Below are 19286 nucleotides of genomic sequence, written 5' to 3'. Positions count from 1 at the left end.
GCCAGAAACCCACTGACATGTGGGAGAAGCGACAATGCACCATGGAGGAAATGGGGTGGAATGCGGTAACGCTATCCCGGGGTAGGAGGCAGGCAGCCGCAAAAGTAGTAACCAGGAGCATTGGGGAAATGATTGCCCTTGATGACCAGCCCCTGCAGTTAGTTGAGAATGTGGGTTTCAAACGTTTCTTGAAGGTCGTACTTCCAAATTACAAAGTCCCCTCCAGAACCACATTTAGTAGAAAGGTCATCCCCAGCCTGTACAAGCACTGTGTCAGTCGCGTGCAAGCACTGCTAGGTAAGGCAGACGGAAGAGTGCATTTCACCTGCGATATCTGGACCGCCATGAATGCTGCACACTCTTACCTCTCTCTGACAGCACACTGGTGGGACATGGCAGAGGCAGGGGCAGCCAGCAGCTCTATTACTGAACAAGCATCAGGGTGGAGGTGGGCTTTACTGAACACCCACCTGACGGACCATGCCCATACCGCTGCCAATATTCTAGCATGCATCAGAAAGATGCTGGCGAGCTGGAAAGTACACCAGCGAGACAGTAAAACGCGGGCAGGCTTTTTTGTCACAGACAACGGTGCAAACATGGTTAAGGCAATAAGCGATGGGCGGTTTAAGAACATCCGATGTTTTGCACACACTCTGCATCTGGTAGTGAAGTCAGGTTTGGGCTTGGAGTCCAAGGACAAGGAGACTGAATACCTGCGTAGGTTAATACAGAAGTGCAGGAACATAGCAGCACACTTCCACAGAAGTGTCAGGGCGGGGCAGGTTCTCCGAGAAAATCAGACTGCTTTGGATATGCCCGAGAAGCGTCTCATTCAAGACGTTCCCACCCGGTGGAATTCCACCTTTATGATGCTGGAGAGGTTATTGGAGCTGCAGACACCCCTTCATGAACTTTCTGGTACAATAGACATAGGTGTACAGAATCCCCTAGGGCATCACGATTGGTTAGTCATGAGTCAGCTGGTAAAAATCCTGCAGCCCTTCAAGGACGTCACGGAGGAGCTGAGTTCCAGAAGTTCCACCTTGGCTGACATCATCCCTATAGTGAAATTCCTGGATGACCATTTGGAAGGCATTAAACGGCAAGAGGGAATGACTGCTGAGGTGCTGCAGTGTGTGGACGTTTTGCAGCAGCAGGTGAAAGACAGATTAAGGCCTTTAACAGAGGGACAGCACATACATGCTCGCCTCTGTCTGTGATCCCCGTGTGAAAGGTAAAATCGCCCTACAGACCAATTGTCTGTCATTTGTGAAGGAGCTGTTGTTAGCACAGGTCCGTGAACAGGAGCACCATAGGCGGAGACAGATTAGGCTTGAAGCACAGGTGGAAACAGCAGGCACGTCACAGAGTTGTGCTGCTGCTATCCCTGGCAGGAGAAGGACTGTGTCAGTGACAGATACTATTACTAGTGCCTCCACCTCAACGTCAGAACGCCCAAGGCATGTTGGCCATAAAGATACATCAGTAGTGCAACAGGCGAGAGAGAAAGTAACTGGATTGAGTGACTCTCAGCCCTCCCAAGCACAGGAGGAGACAGCAGCAGAGCTGTCAGTGAAACGGTATCTCTCAGAGCCGATAGAGAATACGCAGACAGATCCGCTGGCATATTGGGCACACAAGTCCACTGTCTGGCCACACCTAGCCAAAGTGGCTGAAGGATATCTGTCATGTCCACCAACAAGTGTGCCCAGTGAACGTGTTTTTTCAATGACAGGGGATATCATGAGCCCTCACTGCTCAAGGCTTTCACCGGTCTTGATGGAAATGCTAGTGTTTTTGAAAGTAAACCTGCCAGTGCTTGGCTTTCCCGATTTTCCTTGTGAATGGCAAGATGAATAAAAGCTATTGAAAGGAGCCTTGCAGCAGTTCCAATTGCCTCCTATGCTCAAGATAATGTAAGCAGTAAGCACTGCAGCACATGTTCTTGACATGAATCGCTGTGTCTGACCGGCATCTACTGTGCAGCCCTAGTGTTCCCACAAGTGTTTTAACTCCGTTGCTGTTCCTGCCTGTACCTCCAGGCCTTGTGTCCCTAGCTGGGCAGTTCCATTTTGTTATTTTAAACAGACTGAGCATTGTCCTTCAGAGTGGGTCTGTTGATATTGCTATTTTAAACAGACTGAGCATTGACCTTCAGAGTGGGTCCGTTAATTTTCTTATTTTAAACAGACTGAGCTTTCTTCTTCAATGGCCGAAGTGGAGAAGGGTTCCATGTGAACAGCAGTTCAACATGGGTCAAGCCGGTCCTAACAGATAGGCGAGCGCCGTTCGGAAGGGACGGGCGATGGCCTCCGTCGTCCTCGGCCGATCGAAAGGGAGTCGGGTTCAGATCCACGAACCCGGAGTGGTGGAGAATCGGCGCTGGGGCTCTTCCCTCTTCACTCACCGTTACTGAGGGAATCCTGGTCAGTTTCTTTTCCTATGCGACTTGTGTCCCTAGCTGGGATTGACCTCTGTCCTCCAATGATGTGCCTGTTCCTCCAGGCCTTGTGTTCCCACAAGTGTTTTAACTCCGTTGCTGTTCCTGCCTGTACCTCCAGCCATTGTGTTCTACTGGTGTTTTAACTCCATTGCTGTGCCTGCCTGTCCCTCCAGGCCTTGTGTCCCTAGCCGGGATTGACCTCTGTCCACCAATGATGTGCCTGTTCCTCCAGGCCTTGTGTCCCTAGCTGGCAGTTCCATTTTGTTATTTTAACAGACTGAGCAGTGTCCTTCAGAGTGGGTCTGTTGATATTGCTATTTTAAACAGACTGAGCATTGACCTTCAGAGTGGGTCCGTTAATTGTGTTCTTTTAAACAGACTGAGCATAGTCCTTGAGTGGGTCCGTTAATTTTGTTCTTTTAACACGGCTGAGCAGTTGACCTTCAGAGTGGGTCCGTAATTTTCTTATTTTAAACAGACTGAGCATATTCCTTGAGTGGGTCGTTAATTTGTTCTTTTAAACAGACTGAGCATTCTTCTTCAAGGCCGAAGTGGAGAAGGGTTCCATGTGAACAGCAGTTCAACATGGGTCAGCCGGTCCTAACAGATAGGCGAGCGCCGTTCGGAAGGGACGGGCGATGGCCTCCGTCGTCCTCGGCCGATCGAAAGGGAGTCGGGTTCAGATCCCCGAACCCGGAGTGGCGGAGATTCGGCGCTGGGCTCTTCCCTCTTCACTCGCCGTTACTGAGGGAATCCTGGTTAGTTTCTTTTCCTACGCTGCTTGTGTCCCTAGCTGGGATTGACATCTGTCCTCAAATGATGTGCCTGTTCATCCAGACCTTGTGTTTCCCACGCGTATTCTTATTTCTGAGAGATTTTCCGATTCCTTTGTCATCAGCTAAAGTGCATAAGATGCGTTGATGAATAGTTTTGAAGATGACACATATGGCTTTATAGATGATACGGAAGTGGACGGGTAGCCAATGTAACTCTTTCAGAATGGGAGATATGTGGTCTCTCTTTCTTGCGCCTGTTAGTAATCGGGCTGCTGAATTTTGAACCATCTGTAGTGGTTTGGAATAGGATGAGGGCAGACCTAGCAATAGGGAACTGCAGTAGTCTAATTTCGCAAAAATGACTGCTTGGATGATCGTTCTGAAGTCTTGAGCATGGAAAAGAGGTCTTATCCTCTTCCGAACCTGGAGTTTATAGAAGCAGTCTTTGGTTGTTTTGTTGATATGTGCCTTGAAGTTTAGCCGGTTGTCTATTATCACTCCTAAGTCTGTAACTTGTGTGGTAGGTAGGTTGGTGGGAAGAGTAGTGTTGGAGATATTGTTTTCAGGAGAGATGAGTAGGATTTCTGTCTTGGATGAGTTTAAGATGAGGTGTAGGTTTGTTTACTACTTGTTTGATTTTCTGGTGGCATGTTTCCCAGTAGTCAAGAGTTTTAGAGTATGTGTCTTTGATATGGATGATGATTTCAATATCATCTGCGTAAAGGAAGTACTTTAGATTGAGGTCGGTAAGAAGTTGGCAGAGAGGAAAGATAGATATTAAATAGGGTCGGAGATAATCAAGAACCTTGAGGGACTCCTATGACAGAGTCAAATCTTGAGGATTCCTTGTTTTGGAGTTTAACTTTGTAACCTCTGTTATCGAGAAACGTTTTGAACCAGGATCGGACGGTGCCGCTGATTCCTATGGACGAAAGCTGGTTTAGGAGGATGGCGTGGTTGACCGTGTCGAACGCTGCGGAAAGGTCTAACAAGATCAATAGGAAAGAGTTTCCTTTGTCGAGGCCCATTAAGATATAATATTATATCTTACAGTTGTGGTTTGGATCATATTCTTTAGGTCAAGACGGTTGTCTATAATTACTCCCAGGTCTCTCACATGGTTGTGGGTGAGAAGGTGTTTGTGATGGATCTGAGATGGGAGGTTTTCTTGCTTGTAGGAAATGAAGAGGAGTTTAGTTTTAGAGGCATTGAGGACCAGGTTTAGACTGTTGAGGAGATTAGTGGTGGCTTCGGCTTGTAAGCTGTTGTTCCAAAGTGCGATGGCTTTCTTAATAGATTCTGTTATGGGAATAAGAATCTGAACATCGTCTGCATAGATGTAGTGAATGAGGTTAAGACTACTTAACAGTTGGCAAAGGGGAAGGAGGAAACGGCGGGGGTAACGGCAAAGCTGCTGCCAGGGGGGGCTATAACACGCGCCGCCGGAGCGGCGGGCCACCTGCCCCCCCCTGGGCCTTCCCAGCCGACACGGAGCCGGTTGCGGCGCTCCGCCGCGGAGGAAATGCGCCCTGCGGCCGTCCGGGAGGCGTTCCCCGCCCCCCCGCGAAAGGGGTGGGGGATGCGCCGAAACCACCCCCGGTCCCACCGAACCCGCCGCCGGGTTGAATCCTCCAGGCGGACTGCACGCACCCCACCCGTTTACCTCTTAACGGTTTCCCGCCCTTTTGAACTCGCTCTTGAAAGTTGTTTTCAACTTTCCCTTACGTACTTATTGATTTTATATATTTACTTATTTTTTTTATTCCTGGACGGGGCCGGGGCCGTCCGGGAGGCGTTCCCCGCCCCCCCCCGCGAAAGGGGTGGGGGATGCGCCGAAACCACCCCCGGTCCCACCGAACCCGCCGCCGGGTTCAATCCTCCAGGCGGACTGCACGCACCCCACCCGTTTAACTCTTAACGGTTTCCCGCCCTTTTGAACTCGCTCTTGAAAGTTGTTTTCAACTTTCCCTTACGTACTTATTGATTTTATATATTTACTTTATTTTTTTATTCCTGGACGGGGCCGGGGCCGCGGACTGCACGCACCTCACCCGTTTAACTCTTAACGGTTTCCCGCCCTTTTGAACTCGCTCTTGAAAGTTGTTTTCAACTTTCCCTTACGTACTTATTGATTTATATATTTACTTTATTTTTTTATTCCTGGACGGGGCCGGGGCCGCGGACTGCACGCACCTCACCCGTTTAACTCTTAACGGTTTCCCGCCCTTTTGAACTCGCTCTTGAAAGTTGTTTTCAACTTTCCCTTACGTACTTATTGATTTTATATATTTACTTTATTTTTTTATTCCTGGACGGGGCCGGGGCCGCGGACTGCACGCACCTCACCCGTTTAACTCTTAACGGTTTCCCGCCCTTTTGAACTCGCTCTTGAAAGTTGTTTTCAACTTTCCCTTACGTACTTATTGATTTTATATATTTACTTAATTTTTTTTATTCCTGGACGGGGCCGGGGCCGTCCGGGAGGCGTTCCACGCCCCCCCCGCGAAGGGGTGGGGGATGCGCCGAAACCACCCCCGGTCCCACCGAACCCGCCGCCGGGTTGAATCCTCCAGGCGGACTGCACGCACCCCACCCGTTTACCTCTTAACGGTTTCCCGCCCCTTTTGAACTCGCTCTTGAAAGTTGTTTTCAACTTTCCCTTACGTACTTATTGATTTTATATATTTACTTAATTTTTTTTATTCCTGGACGGGGCCGGGGCCGTCCGGGAGGCGTTCCCCGCCCCCCCGCGAAAGGGGTGGGGGATGCGCCGAAACCACCCCCGGTCCCACCGAACCCGCCGCCGGGTTCAATCCTCCAGGCGGACTGCACGCACCCCACCCGTTTAACTCTTAACGGTTTCCCGCCCTTTTGAACTCGCTCTTGAAAGTTGTTTTCAACTTTCCCTTACGTACTTATTGATTTTATTTATTTATTTTATTTATTTATACCGGCATTGCATCCGCTGTAGGCTTCCCTGGTCGGTCTTGTGCATTTGAATAAACGGAGAGGAATTTGTAGGTCGATAATGGTGTGTTGGTGAATGATTTTTTATATCAAGGTGATGGATTTGTAAATGACTCTGAACTGAATTGGTAACCAGTGGAGGTCTTTTAGGACTGGGGAAATGTGGCCTCCTTTCCTAGTGTTTGTTAGTAGACGGGCTGCTGCGTTTTCAACCATTTGGAGTGGTTTCGTGTATGAGGAAGGGAGTCCAAGTAATGTAGAGTTGCAGTAGTAGAAAATGAGGGCTTGGAGGATGGTTCTGAAGTGTTTGGCGTGGAAGAGTGGTCTTATCCTTTTTTAAACTTGCAGTTTATAGAAGCAGTCTTTGGTGGTTTTATTGGGGGGCCACTACCGGCCTAACACCGTCCGCCGGCTGATCCTCCATCAGAAGGACTTGGGCCCTCGAGCGGCGCTGGGGAGCCGGTCTTCCGTATGCCACATTTCCCGCGCCCGCCGGACAGGCGGGGATTCGGCGCTGGGCTCTTCCCTCTTCACTCGCCGTTACTGAGGGAATCCTGGTTAGTTTCTTTTCCTCCACAGCTTGTGTCCCTAGGTGGACCCTGCGGGTCGGTACGGCAAGAGCGGTATTCAAACAGCAAGCAATGGGGTATGAAAATACAGACCCCTGTGTACTTACTTGGTATAGGTTTTGCTAGGAGTAAGAATTTGTTTGAGGATAATGTCAGTTTCTTAATAAGATCTCATGCTTTGACTGTTGAGGAGATTAGTGATGGCTTGTAAGCTGTTGTTCCAAAGTGCGATGGCTTTGTTAATAGATTCTGTTATGGGAATAAGAATCTGAACATCGTCTGCATAGATGTAGTGAATGAGGTTGACTACTTAACAGTTGGCAAAGGGGAAGGAGGAAACGGCGGGGGAAACGGCGAAGCTGCTGCCGGGGGGGGGGGGGGCAATAACACGCGCCGGAAATGGTATTTAACCTTAGATGGAGTTTACCACCCACTTTGGCCTGCATTCCCAAACAAACAGACTACGAGAAAACCCGGTCCCGGAGTGCCAGGGGCCGCTACCGGCCTAACACCGTCCGCGGGCTGAGGCTTGATGAGAAGGACTTGGGGCCCCGAGCGGCGCCAGAGAGGCGATCTTCCGTACGCCACATTTCCCGCGCCCGCCGGACGAGCGGGGATTCGGCGCTGGGCTCTTCCCTCTTCACTCGCCGTTACGGAGGGAATCCTGGTTAGTTTCTTTTCCTCCGCGGCTTGTGTCCATAGGTGGGATTGACCTCTGTCCTAGAATGATGTGCCTCTTCATCCAGGCCTAGTGTTCCTACTGGTGTTTTAAGTCCATTGCTGTGCCTGCCTGTTCATCCAGACCTTGTGTTCCCACACGTATTATTATTTCTGAGAGATCTTCCAATTCCTTTGTCATTTTCTGAAGTGCATAAGTAGGGTAGCTAAATGAGGAGAATATTGGAGGGGCGAAGTTCCATATTGAAAGCTGAGTAGCTTTACTTATCTAGTGAAAGTTTGAAGGATCAGGGAAGGCTTGTAAGAATAGCCAAGTTTGTTAATAGATTCTGTTATGGGAATAAGAATCTGAACATCGTCTGCATAGATGTAGTGAATGAGGTTAAGACAAGTTAACAGTTGCCAAAGGGGAAGGAGGAAACGCCGGGAGGGGGGGCTATAACACGCGCCGCTGGAGCAGCGGGCCACCTGCCCCCCCTGGGCCTTCCCAGCCGAACCGTAGCCGGTCGCGGCGCACCGCCGCAGAGGAAATGCGCCCTGCGGGGGCCGGGGCCGTCCGGGAGGCGTTCCCCGCCCCTCCCCCACCCCCCGCGAAAGGGGTGGGGGTGGGGGATCCGCCGAAACCCCGGTCTGACCGAACCCGCCGGGTTGAATCCTGCGGGCGGACTGCACGGACCCCACCCATTTACCTCTTTACAATTTCACGCCCTCTTGAACTCCCTCTTCAAAGTTGTTTTCAACTTTCCCTTGCGGTACTTACTTATTTATTTTATTTATTTAAGGTTTTTTTATACCGGCATTCATGAAATCGTTCACATGATGTCGCTTTACAGAAAACAGGGGTGCAAAGAAAACAACCTATAACATAAATACACGTGGTGAAGAGATGCAGTTACAATTAACTGGGGCTATGAACTGGGAGTGTAAGAAATAAAGAGGGATAGAGGAGGTTAATTATATACATGTGTAGAATATAAAAATATACAAGAGTACATTACAAATATGGCGTCCAATATATACAGCTTCTGAGCTGAGAATTTATTGATGGTGTGTGTTAGGTGCAGTTCGGGAAGGCTTGCCTGAAAAGCCATGTCTTGAGTCTTTTCCGAAAGGTTAGGAGGCTAGGTTCATTTCTGAGATCTGGGGGGATGGAGTTCCATAACGGTGGACCTGCTGTGGAAAGGGCTCAATCTCTAAAGGTGCTGTGATAAGTGGTTTTGGAGGGTGGAACAAGGAGGCATCCTCTGTAGGCTTCCCTGGTCGGTCTTGTGCATTTGTATAAACGGAGAGGAATTTGTAGGTCGATTATGGTGTGTTGGTGAAAGATTTTGTATATCAAGGTGATGGATTTGTAAATGACTCTGAACTGAATTGGTAACCAGTGGAGGTCTTTTAGGACTGGGGAAATGTGGTCTCTTTTCCTAGTGTTTGTTAGTAGACGGGCTGCTGCGTTTTGAACCATTTGGAGTGGTTTTGTGTATGAGGAAGGGAGTCCAAGAAATGTAGAGTTGCAGTAGTCTAATTTGGAGAAAATGAGGGCTTGGAGGATCCTGGTTAGTGTCTTTTCCTCCGCGGCTTGTGTCCCTAGCTGTGATTGAACTCTGTCCTCGAATGATGTGCCTCTTCATCCAGGCCTTGTGTCCCTAGCTGGGATCGACCTCTGTGCTCGACTGCTGCGCCTCTTCATCCCGGCCTTGTGTTCCCACAGGTGTTTTAACTCAGTTGCTGTACCCATTCTTCCGGGCCTTGTGTTCCCACAGGTGTTTTAACTCAGTGGCGGTGCCTGTTCATCCAGGCCTTGTGTTCCCACAGGTGTTTTAACTCAGTGGCTGTGCCTGTTCATCCAGGCCTTGTGTTCCCACAAGTGTTTTAACCTGGTTGCTGTGCCTGTTCATGCAGGCCTTGTGTCCCTAGCTGGAATTGACCTCTGTCCTCGAATGATGTACCTGTTCATCCAGGCCTTGTGTTCCCACACGTATTCTTATTTGTGAGAGATCCTAGGCTCCAATTCGTTTGTCATCAGCTGAAGTGCGTAAGTACAGTCTGAATTCACTAGACGCCAACGGAATTCACTAGACGCCAACGATATTCACTGGACGCCAATGTAAACACCGGGTACACACAACTCTAGGGGTGGACCCGTTCCAGGGAGTCCTTCCCTGAACAAGCATGAGGGTGGAGGTGGGCTTTACTGCACACCCACCTGACGGACCATGCCCATACCGCTGCCAATATTCTAGCATGCATCAGAAAGATGCTGGCGAGCTACCAGTGTTTTAACCTAGTTCCTGTGCCTGTTCATGCAGGCCTTGTGTCCCTAGCTGGGATTGACCTCTGTCCTCGAATGAAGTGCCTGTTCATCCAGGCCTTGTGTTCCTACTGCTGTTTTAACTCCATTGCTGTGCCTGCCTGTTCATCCAGACCTTGTATTCCCACATGTATTCTTATTTCTGAGAGATCCTCCAATTCCTTTGTCATCTGCTGAAGTGCGTAAGTACCGTCTGAATTCACTAGACGCCAACGGAATTCACTAGACGCCAACGATATTCACTGGACGCCAATGTAAACACCGGGTACACACAACTCTAGGGGTGGACCCTTTCCAGGGAGTACTTCCCTGCACAAAGGAAAGGGAACTCTCTCCTGGACCAATTGATAAGAAAACCACAATTCTGCAGCCAAAAATAGGCTGGAAATCCTTCCCCCATTGACTTTAATGGGCGACATATGTACATATACCCAACTCATTAGATTTTTTTTATGTCCATATTGGCCGCAAGTGGGACCCACTTTCGGACATAAGAAATATGAACATAAAATTTTGCTCTGCACATCCCTACTACGTGCACTCTCTTTTGCACCTCCCAGTTCTGCTTTACCCTGTTTTTTGTAACTGCTCTCTTCCTTCTTTGTTTTCCCCCTGTTACATGTAAACAGCATGATATCTCTGATGAAGGTAGGTCAAGAAAAACACTAATAAATAAATAAATAAATAAATATCAGTCATATTCCGATTTACCAAATTTAAAGACCTTCACATTATCAGTATAGCTCCTATGAAGCAACTTAAACTGCAGTTCCTGATATTTTACATCAATAGACATTTTGCTGCTTTTGAAAAATAATTTAACATCTTCTGAAGTCACTTGTGCTCCTATATTTTCAGTATAGCAGACTACTGATGACAGCAGATCCGAAGACCAAGTTAAATGACAAAGCTTATACCAGGAGGATAGCGTGTTCCTCTGTTTGGAAATAGTTTGAAGAAAACTCAATGAAGAATCTGGATGAGACAATTGAGGAGATTTCATAAAAATACTTTGTAAATAATGTCTGGACTGAAGCTATGCAAAGAAAAATTTGGGTGGAGGTTTATATTGTATTTGGAGTTGTCCGAATGTAAAAATAGTTTTCATACCCTTGCAATAAAGATGTGACTTGTCCATTAATTCCAGTGTCTTCCATATATGAAATCCTTGTGTTGTCTACCTGGAATAAAATTAGGATTCCCAGTTAAGGGAATCAGTTCCATAACGTAAGGAGAAATATTCCACCATTTACATCAACTTCTCCAAACCAGTAGAACTGACTGAATCAAAACATGAGGAAATTGTTTTAGGCAATAAAAATTATTAGTCTGTAGCAATCCTATTGGTGAAAGAGGAGCAAACAAGGTCTATATCAAGTTTGGGATATTATAATTATCCAATTTCCAATCCCAATAAAAGTGCATCTGACATGCAATATTGTAAAAGTGAAAATCCGGCATGTTCAGTCCCCCCAATTTTTGGCCTCATAAGAATTGAATAAATTATCCTGGGTTACTTGCCTCTCCAAATAAAACTTGATAGAATTGCTCGCAATCTTTTAATGTCCACCACTTTCAGCCAGTAAGGAAGCATTTGTAATTTATACAACAGTTGGGCATTAAAATCATTTTAAATAATGCACACCTTCCAAAAATAGATAATGGTAGTTCCATCCATGCTGCCAATTGACTTTCTATCTCATAGAAACAAAGAAACATGGAAATGATGGCAGAAAAGAACCAAACGGTGCATCCAGTCTGCCCAGAATATCTGCTGCGCTGTATAGGTCACCCCCATATTTATCAGTTGCCCAGACCGTAAAGGTCAGGGCTCTTGTTTATTGCTGTCTGAGTCCAATTCCCTGTTATCTTTTGCCATTGAAGCAGAGAGCAATGTTGGCATTGCATAAAACGTATCAGGCTTATTGGTTAAGGGTAGTAACAGTCGCATCAGCAAGTTTCCCCCATGCTTATTCGTTTCCCAGACCATAAAAGTCAGGGTCGTTGTTGGTTGCTGTCTGAATCCAATTCCTCTGTTATGATATTGAGGTGTTTGGTGGATTCTCAGGGGCAACAGTGATGGTATCTCCTATGGGGAGGAACCCCGTAGGGAACTGAAGCACCGGGATAGACTCAGATGCACAAACACAGAGAATGTATCTTTTATTATGCAGCTAGTTTGCTCCACCAGAGGTGGCAGTAGAGAGTAGATTAGATAACAACAGTCTGTGATCCCTGGCATAGGAGACCAGTCCCACAATGGTGGTGTAAGGCCCCGATGCAGATGTCCAGTAAGGCACTATAGGAGAGACAGACTGGCAGATGTTATAACACACTCTCTGGTAGCTGAGTAGATAGAGTTCCCAATGAGCAGTAGAGAGAGGATAGGTATTAACAGTCTGTAATCCTCGGCAGAGGAGACCCATTCCACAATAGTGGTATAGGGCCCGATGTAGATGAGCAGCAAGGAACTGTAGATGGACAGACTGGGAGAAGTTGTACTCACTCTCTGTAGCTGATAGGTAGTGTTCCAGCAGGTTGAAGAATTGGTAGCAGGCACCAGGATAGACACACAGGCCCTCGAGGAGCGAGTATCTGTATAAAGGATAGGCACCTGGAAATAAGCAAAGGGCCCCCGAGGAGCGGGTACCCAGTTTAGTAGAACCCTGAAGGGTGAAGGTGGCTTCCAGCAGAGTAGAAGCAGCAGAGCAGCTTCAGACCGGAGCGAATCCAATCTGTTGCTAACTCGGCGAGAGTCAGCAAATGAGCAACCTTTTGAATACGGAAGCAGTGACGTCACTCGAGGGGGATGCCCCCGAGGTTTGCGCCAACACTGCTACAAGACATGAGGCGTGCACGAACGCGCGCCCTAGGAGGCCTCAGGTCAACATGGTGGGACGCCGTGCCAGAGCGGTCCTGGGGAAGCCGGAGGTGCGGCAAGGAGATGCTACAGACGCCATTCTCCAGAGGCTGGTGGAGAAGGCTGAAATAGAAGTGAGGCATATCGGGCGAAGCCATCTGAGACCGACAGATGCAACATCCCCTTTTCCCCTTTTCCCCCTGCCATTGAAGCAGAGAGCAATGAGAGAGTTGCATCAACAGTATGAAGGCTTATTGGTTAAGAGTAGTAACTGCTGCACCAGTTACCCCCATGCCCTTTTTTCTATATTTCCATTCTCTAACCTTTAGAGATCCACAGTGTTTATCCAATGCCCTTCTGAATTCTTTCACTGTTTTTGTCTTCACCACCTCCTCCGGAAGGGTATTCCAGGCATCCACCACCCTCTCCATGAAGAAATATTTCCTGATATTGGTTCTGAGTCATCCTCCCTGGAGTTCCATTTGTGACCCCTAGTTCTACTGATTTCTTTCCAACAGAAAAGGTTTGTTAATTGTGCATCATTAAAACCTTTCAGGTATCTGAAGTTCTGTATTATATCTCTGTTGCAGATCTTAGTATCATCCACAAATAGACAAACTTTACCTTCTATCCCTTCTGCAATGTCGCTCACAATACCGATCCTTGTGGCACTCTGCTTAACACTGTTCTCTCTTCAGAGTAGATTCCATTTACCATCATACGCTGTCTTCTATCCGTCAGCCAGTTTGTAATCCATGCTACTACCTTGGTGCTCATTCCCAAGCTTCTCATTTTATTCATAAGCCTCCTATGTGGGACTTTATCAAGTAGATCACATCGAGCACTCTTTCTCAATCCAATTCTTTAGTCACCCAATCAAAAACATCAATTCGATTTGTCTGATAGGACCTTCACCTGATGAATCCATGCTGCCTTGGGTGGGGCAATGCTCCTGATTGTAGCTAGTTCACTATCCTTTCCTTCAGCAGAGTCTCCATTAATTTTCCCACCACTGAGGTGAGCTAATCAGCCTGTAGTTTCCAGCCTCCTCTCTGCTCCCACTCTTGTGAAGCAGGACCACCACCACTCTTTTCCAATCACTTGGTACCACTCCCATTTCCAGGGATCTATTGAATAAGTCATGCAATGGACCAGCCAGCACATTTCTGAGCTCCCTCAGTATCCTGGAATGAACCTTATCTGGCCCCATGGCCTTGTCCACTTTCAGTTTTCCTAGCTCTTCCTATACATTCTCTTTTATAAATGGAGTTTCATCTACCCCATCTTTATCTACGATCTTGTCAATCAGCAATGGTCCTTCTCCAGGTTCTTCTTTAGTGAACCCTGAACTGAAGTATTTGTTTAATATTTCTGCCTTTTCTTCATCTCTCTCCACACAGTGCTCTCCACACAGTACGAATAACATTAAGTTTATATAATTGTGATTTATCAAAAGGAATGTACACTCCCAAATATTTAAGAGAAGTAACATTCCATCGTAAAGGAAACAAATCCTCCCATCTCATTCTTGTTATGATCAGGAGGGATTGTGAACCCTTGGACCGACGGGAGGTTGAATCACCTTAGGAGATGGCTCCTTGGGTTCCTCTGTTGGGTCGTGAGGCGAAACAGAAGATGGGACTGGCTGGCCCTTCGGCGATGAAGCCTGAGGCGGCCGTTGAGAGGATGAAGAGGTGTGACATCGGAGCAGAGCCAACTGGGTCTTCGCCACTGGAAGCCCACGGTCCCCCCCGAGAGGAGCCCGTAGGGACCCAGGCCGCTGGGACTTAGGTGGGCCCTTGAAGATGAATGGTCCGGAAGAAGTCCGAGGTCCGGTACCAGAGGATTGCTGCTTGCCAGTCCAAGGTCACACGCCGAGGGATCACCACTTGCCAGTAAAAGGTCACACACCGAAGAATCACCGCTTGCCAGTCCGAAGTCACACACTGAGGAATCACTGAGAAGAAGCAGGAACCAGGAATCAGGAACTCGAAGAACCGGAAGACTCACCGAAGCAAGCAGACTTGTAACAACGAAGTTGCCAAGTTGAGGCGTAAGTGGAGGAAGTCAGCTTTTATACTTCCCTGTGCCTAACTCATTAGGCACAGGTGAAGTCAATTTGGATGACGAGGCCCCTTTAAATCCTATGAGGAGGCGTGGCCTCGCGCCTAAGGGAAGGGCGGCCATCTTGGGTCCCAGGAGCGAAGCAGAGCGGCCAGACACCGTGAGGGGAGGCCTGGGGCACCTCCCCCGCCGGCAGCCACCGCGAGGACTGGCGCCGAGGAGCAGGGGTGAACAGGGCCGAGTTCCAGTGCTCTCCCCGACATTGCTGCGGCGGCCCCGACGTCGCGAATCAGGTGGGGGATCGCGGCCGCAGCCACCCGCAGCCGTGAGGCACAACAATTCTAGTTCTATTTTGCATCGGCATAGCTTCTGATTTATGCAAGTTAAGTTTAAGACCCACAATGTCACCAAAAGTATCAAAAAGAGTTAATGCCTTTGAAAATGCTATTCTAAAGTTTTGCAAAAATAAAAGCATGTCGTATGTGTTGCGGTTCTGGCCACGAGCACCGCGGCCAGGCCCTTACCTCCGGGTTTCCGGACCTGCTCCCGCTTCCAGAGGCCTGGTTGGCGGCCTGTTTGGTGGCGTCCCCGCTGGGGCCGTGCCACTGCCAGTTCTCCCATGGACGCCTGGCTCCTAAGCACACGCGCGCGCCACTTGGACGCTTTTCTACACTGTTTCCCACCAGTGGTGACTCCGCCCAACACCTGATGTCAGACGCCACGGCCTTGATAAGCCGGCCGCGGTCATCCAGTCTTTGCCTTGCAACGGGTTAGCCTCCTGGTTTCCTGTTGCGCTGTGCCCCGGAGTGACTCGCTTCACTCCGTTCCTGCTACAGTACCTGCTTGGTTCCTGCCTGCCTGCTACAGAACCTGCTTGGTTCCTGCCTGCCTGCTACAGCACCTGCCTGGTTCCTGCTTGCTTGCTACAGTCCTGCTTGGTTCCAGTACCCGAATCCAGCTACAGTTCCTGTCTGGTTCCAGTACCCGAATCTTGCTACAGTTCCTGCCTGGTTCCAGAACCCGAGCCCAGTTACAGTATTGCTACTGTCCTAGTCTGGTTCCAGTTACCTGTCCTGATCCACTACCTGCCTAAGTCCCATCGGCCGGGCCCCTATGGGCTCCTCCCGGGGGGGCTTCAGCTTCCAAGGGTGAAGCCACCTAAGTCCCAGCGGTTGGGCTCCTATGGGCTCCTCCCAGGGGAGTACCAGCTTCCAGGGTGAAGAGCATCTATGTCCTGCCTGAACATCTGCCTCCCGGCCTGCTATTCATTAGAGACATTGACCATCTTTCCCAGTCTCCAGCAGGTCGGCCCAAGGGTCCACTAAACAGAGAATCCCATAACAGATTGCAAGGCCATGGACTCGGCGGATGCACCCGCTCCCTCGGATCTGCCCGGGATTGCCCGGCAGATGCTACAGCACCAGAGCTGCATAGATACCTCTGCAGCCACGGTGGAACGGCTATCCTCGCGCCTGGAGTCCTTGCCTTCCGCTGGCAGGGCCCCCGAGGGTCACAGCTCCTCTGTGACTCAGCTACTGGCACCCTCTCATTACGCTGGTGATTTAAGGACCTGTCGCGGCTTCTTGAACCAATGTTTTGTACCGTTCTCCTTGTTGCCTCGGCAGTTTCCCTCGGATGCGGTGAAAGTGGCATATATCCTGTCCCTGCTTGATGGGAAAGCCTTAATTTGGGCTTCTCCCCTCTGAGAAAACAATGATCCTTCGCTAACGGACTTACAACAGTTCATCACGAACTTTCGCCAGGTCTTTGATGAGCCCGCCCGAGTAGCCACAGCTACGTCTGACCTGCTGCAACTTCGTCAGGGGGCTCACTCCTTGGCAGATTATGCAATGGACTTTCGGACTTTAGCCCAAGAAGTAGATTGGCAAGATGGTAGTCTTAAGGCCATCTTTCTGGAAGGCCTCTCCGGATGCATAAAGGATGAAATTGCTGCTCGAGATCTGCCGGAGGACCTCAGTGCCTTGATTGAGATAGCTGCCCGCATTGACCGCCGCCTACAACAACGGGCCAAGGAGCATCGCTCCTCTCGTCATAGTCCGGCTCATGGGCCGAGAATTGTGTCCTCGTCCAAGATTTCTCGTCCAGATGCTCCCACCTGCGAACCTATGCAGCTGGGACGGGCCCCGCTTTCTGCTGAAGAAAGGCAACGTCGTCGTTCGTTGAAATTGTGCTTGTATTGTAGCCAGAAGGGCCACTTCTTGGCACGCTGCCAGGAGCATGCGCACCAAAGCCTAGGAGGTTGGGAGGAGCTCCTCCTAGGCTGTGCTACAGCTCCCCAATGTACTGTCCCTGTTACCTTGGAATATCCTGGAGGCTCCTTTGAGTCGATGGCGTTCCTGGATTCCAGAGCTGGAGGTAATTTCATCCTGCAGGACTTAGTCTCCCAGTTGCGAATCCCTATGCGTAGACGGGAGGTTCCGTTACGAATTACCTCTATCCAGGGGACGCTTCTTCCAGGACCTGTCCAGATGTCCACAGCACCCAATACGGTCGCACCGGGGCGATCCATTCAGAGGAGATAGCCTTCCTAGTGTTGGAGAAGGCTGTCCACCCTGTGGTGCTAGGGTTGCCGTGGTTACAAAAACACTCACCCACGATTCAGTGGGATACGCTACAGATTGTCAAATGGAGTCCTTTTTGCCTAGCTAATTGTTTGAAAGTGCCTAAGACTCCCGCACTTCCCCTGATGCACGCGGCCATGGGTCCTCCTGCACCTTATGAGGACTTTACGGATGTATTCTCCAAGACCAAGGTGGAGATCCTTCCGCAGCATTGTCCGTATGACTGTGCTATAGACTTGCTACCTGGTACTATGCCCCCCCGAGGAAGGATTTATCCCTTATCCATACCTGAGACCCAGGCCATGTCTGAGTACATTTCGGAGAATCTGGCCAAGGGCTTTATCCAGCTGTCCAAGTCGCCTGCAGGGGCAGGTTTCTTTTTTGTCAGCAAGAAAGACGGCTCACTGAGGCCTTGCATAGTCTATCGAGGCCTAAATTCTATTACCAAGCGAGACCGCTATCGGCTCCCGTTAATCCCGGAGCTCCTTGATCGGCTTCAAGGAGCGAAGATTTTCACAAAGTTGGACTTGCGAGGAGCATACAATTTAGTCAGAATTCGTCCCGGAGATGAGTGGAAAACCGCGTTTAATACCCGAGACGGGCATTACGAGTACCTCGTGATGCCTTTCGGCTTATGTAATGCCCCGGCGGTGTTCCAGTACCTGATGAATGAGGTGTTATGGGACCTTCTGAACACCTGCGTAATTGTTTACCTCAATGATGTGTTAATCTACTCCCAGGATCTGTCGTTGCACCGTCAGCATGTCCATCAAGTGCTCCAGATACTTAGGGAGCATAGTCTGTACGCGAAGCTGGAAAAATGTAGCTTTGAGAAGACGTCCCTGCCGTTCCTAGGCTACATAGTCTCTGCAGCTGGCTTTTGAATGGATCCTGAGAAAGTGGCGGCTATTAAGAATTGGCCCCGGCCAAGGGGTTTTAAAGCGTTGCAATGCTTTCTCGGCTTTTCCAATTTCTACCGTCACTTTATTCCTAATTACTCTCATATTGTGGCCCCGTTAACTGCCCTCACCCGAAAGGGAGCTAACGCGGTGGAGTGGCCTGCTTCTGCCTGTCAAGCCTATGAGGCCCTTAAAGAAGCCTTCTTGTTAGACACCTGCCTTCGCCATCCGGATCCCAGCCGGCCCTTCGTGGTGGAAGTTGATGCCTCCAATGTGGCCGTGGGGGCAGTACTGAGTCAGTACTCTGATTCAGGACAGCTGTTGCCCTGTTCATATTTCTCAAGGAAATTCTCCCCGGCCGAGAGCAACTACTGTGTTGGTGACAAGGAGTTGCTAGCCACGAAACTTGCCCTGGAGGAATGGAGACAGTGGTTGGAAGGAGCCAACCATCTGGTTACGATTTACACCGATCACAAAAACCTGGCATTTTTTAAGCAAGCCCAACGCCTGAATCCAAGACAAGTCTGGTGGTCGCTGTTTTTTGGCTGGTTTGACTTTACGTTACGCTACCGACCCGGCTCGAAAACGTTCAAACTGACATGCTCTCACGCTCCTCTGAGGTCGAAGAGACTCCTGATACACCCCAATATATCTTGGACCCTGAGAAGTTCTTGCTGCAACCTCAGTGTCCTCCCAAGGGAAGACCGTCGTTCCACGTCGCTCCCGGAGAGCAGTTCTCGCTTGGGCCCATGACTCCCTCACTGGGGGCCATGCTGTTTGGAAAGGGACTTTAGACTTGTTAAACCGTTTCTACTGGTGGCCGACGGTGAGACAGGACGTCCAAGCTGTTGTGGGCTCATGCCCTACCTGTGCTGTTGAAAAGCCGCTCATCGGGAAGCCCAGGGGCCTGTTGCAACCTTTGCCCATCCCGGTGGAGCCTTGGACATACATCTCCACCGATTTCATCGTAGACCTTCCTGCCTCAGGAGGTAATTCGGTCATTTGGGTAACCGTGGACCAATTTTCCAAGATGGCGTACTTTGTCCCTTTGCCTAAGCTACCTTCTGCACCTGACCTGGCCGGCCTGTTCGCCCAGCATATCTTTAGACTTCACGGTCTTCCGCAGGACATAGTCTC

Source organism: Rhinatrema bivittatum, chromosome 5, assembly GCF_901001135.1.
Source record: "Rhinatrema bivittatum chromosome 5, aRhiBiv1.1, whole genome shotgun sequence".
Taxonomy (NCBI): domain Eukaryota; kingdom Metazoa; phylum Chordata; class Amphibia; order Gymnophiona; family Rhinatrematidae; genus Rhinatrema; species Rhinatrema bivittatum.
The sequence above is the reverse complement of the archived record's forward strand: the minus strand, read 5'-3'. Positions refer to the sequence as shown.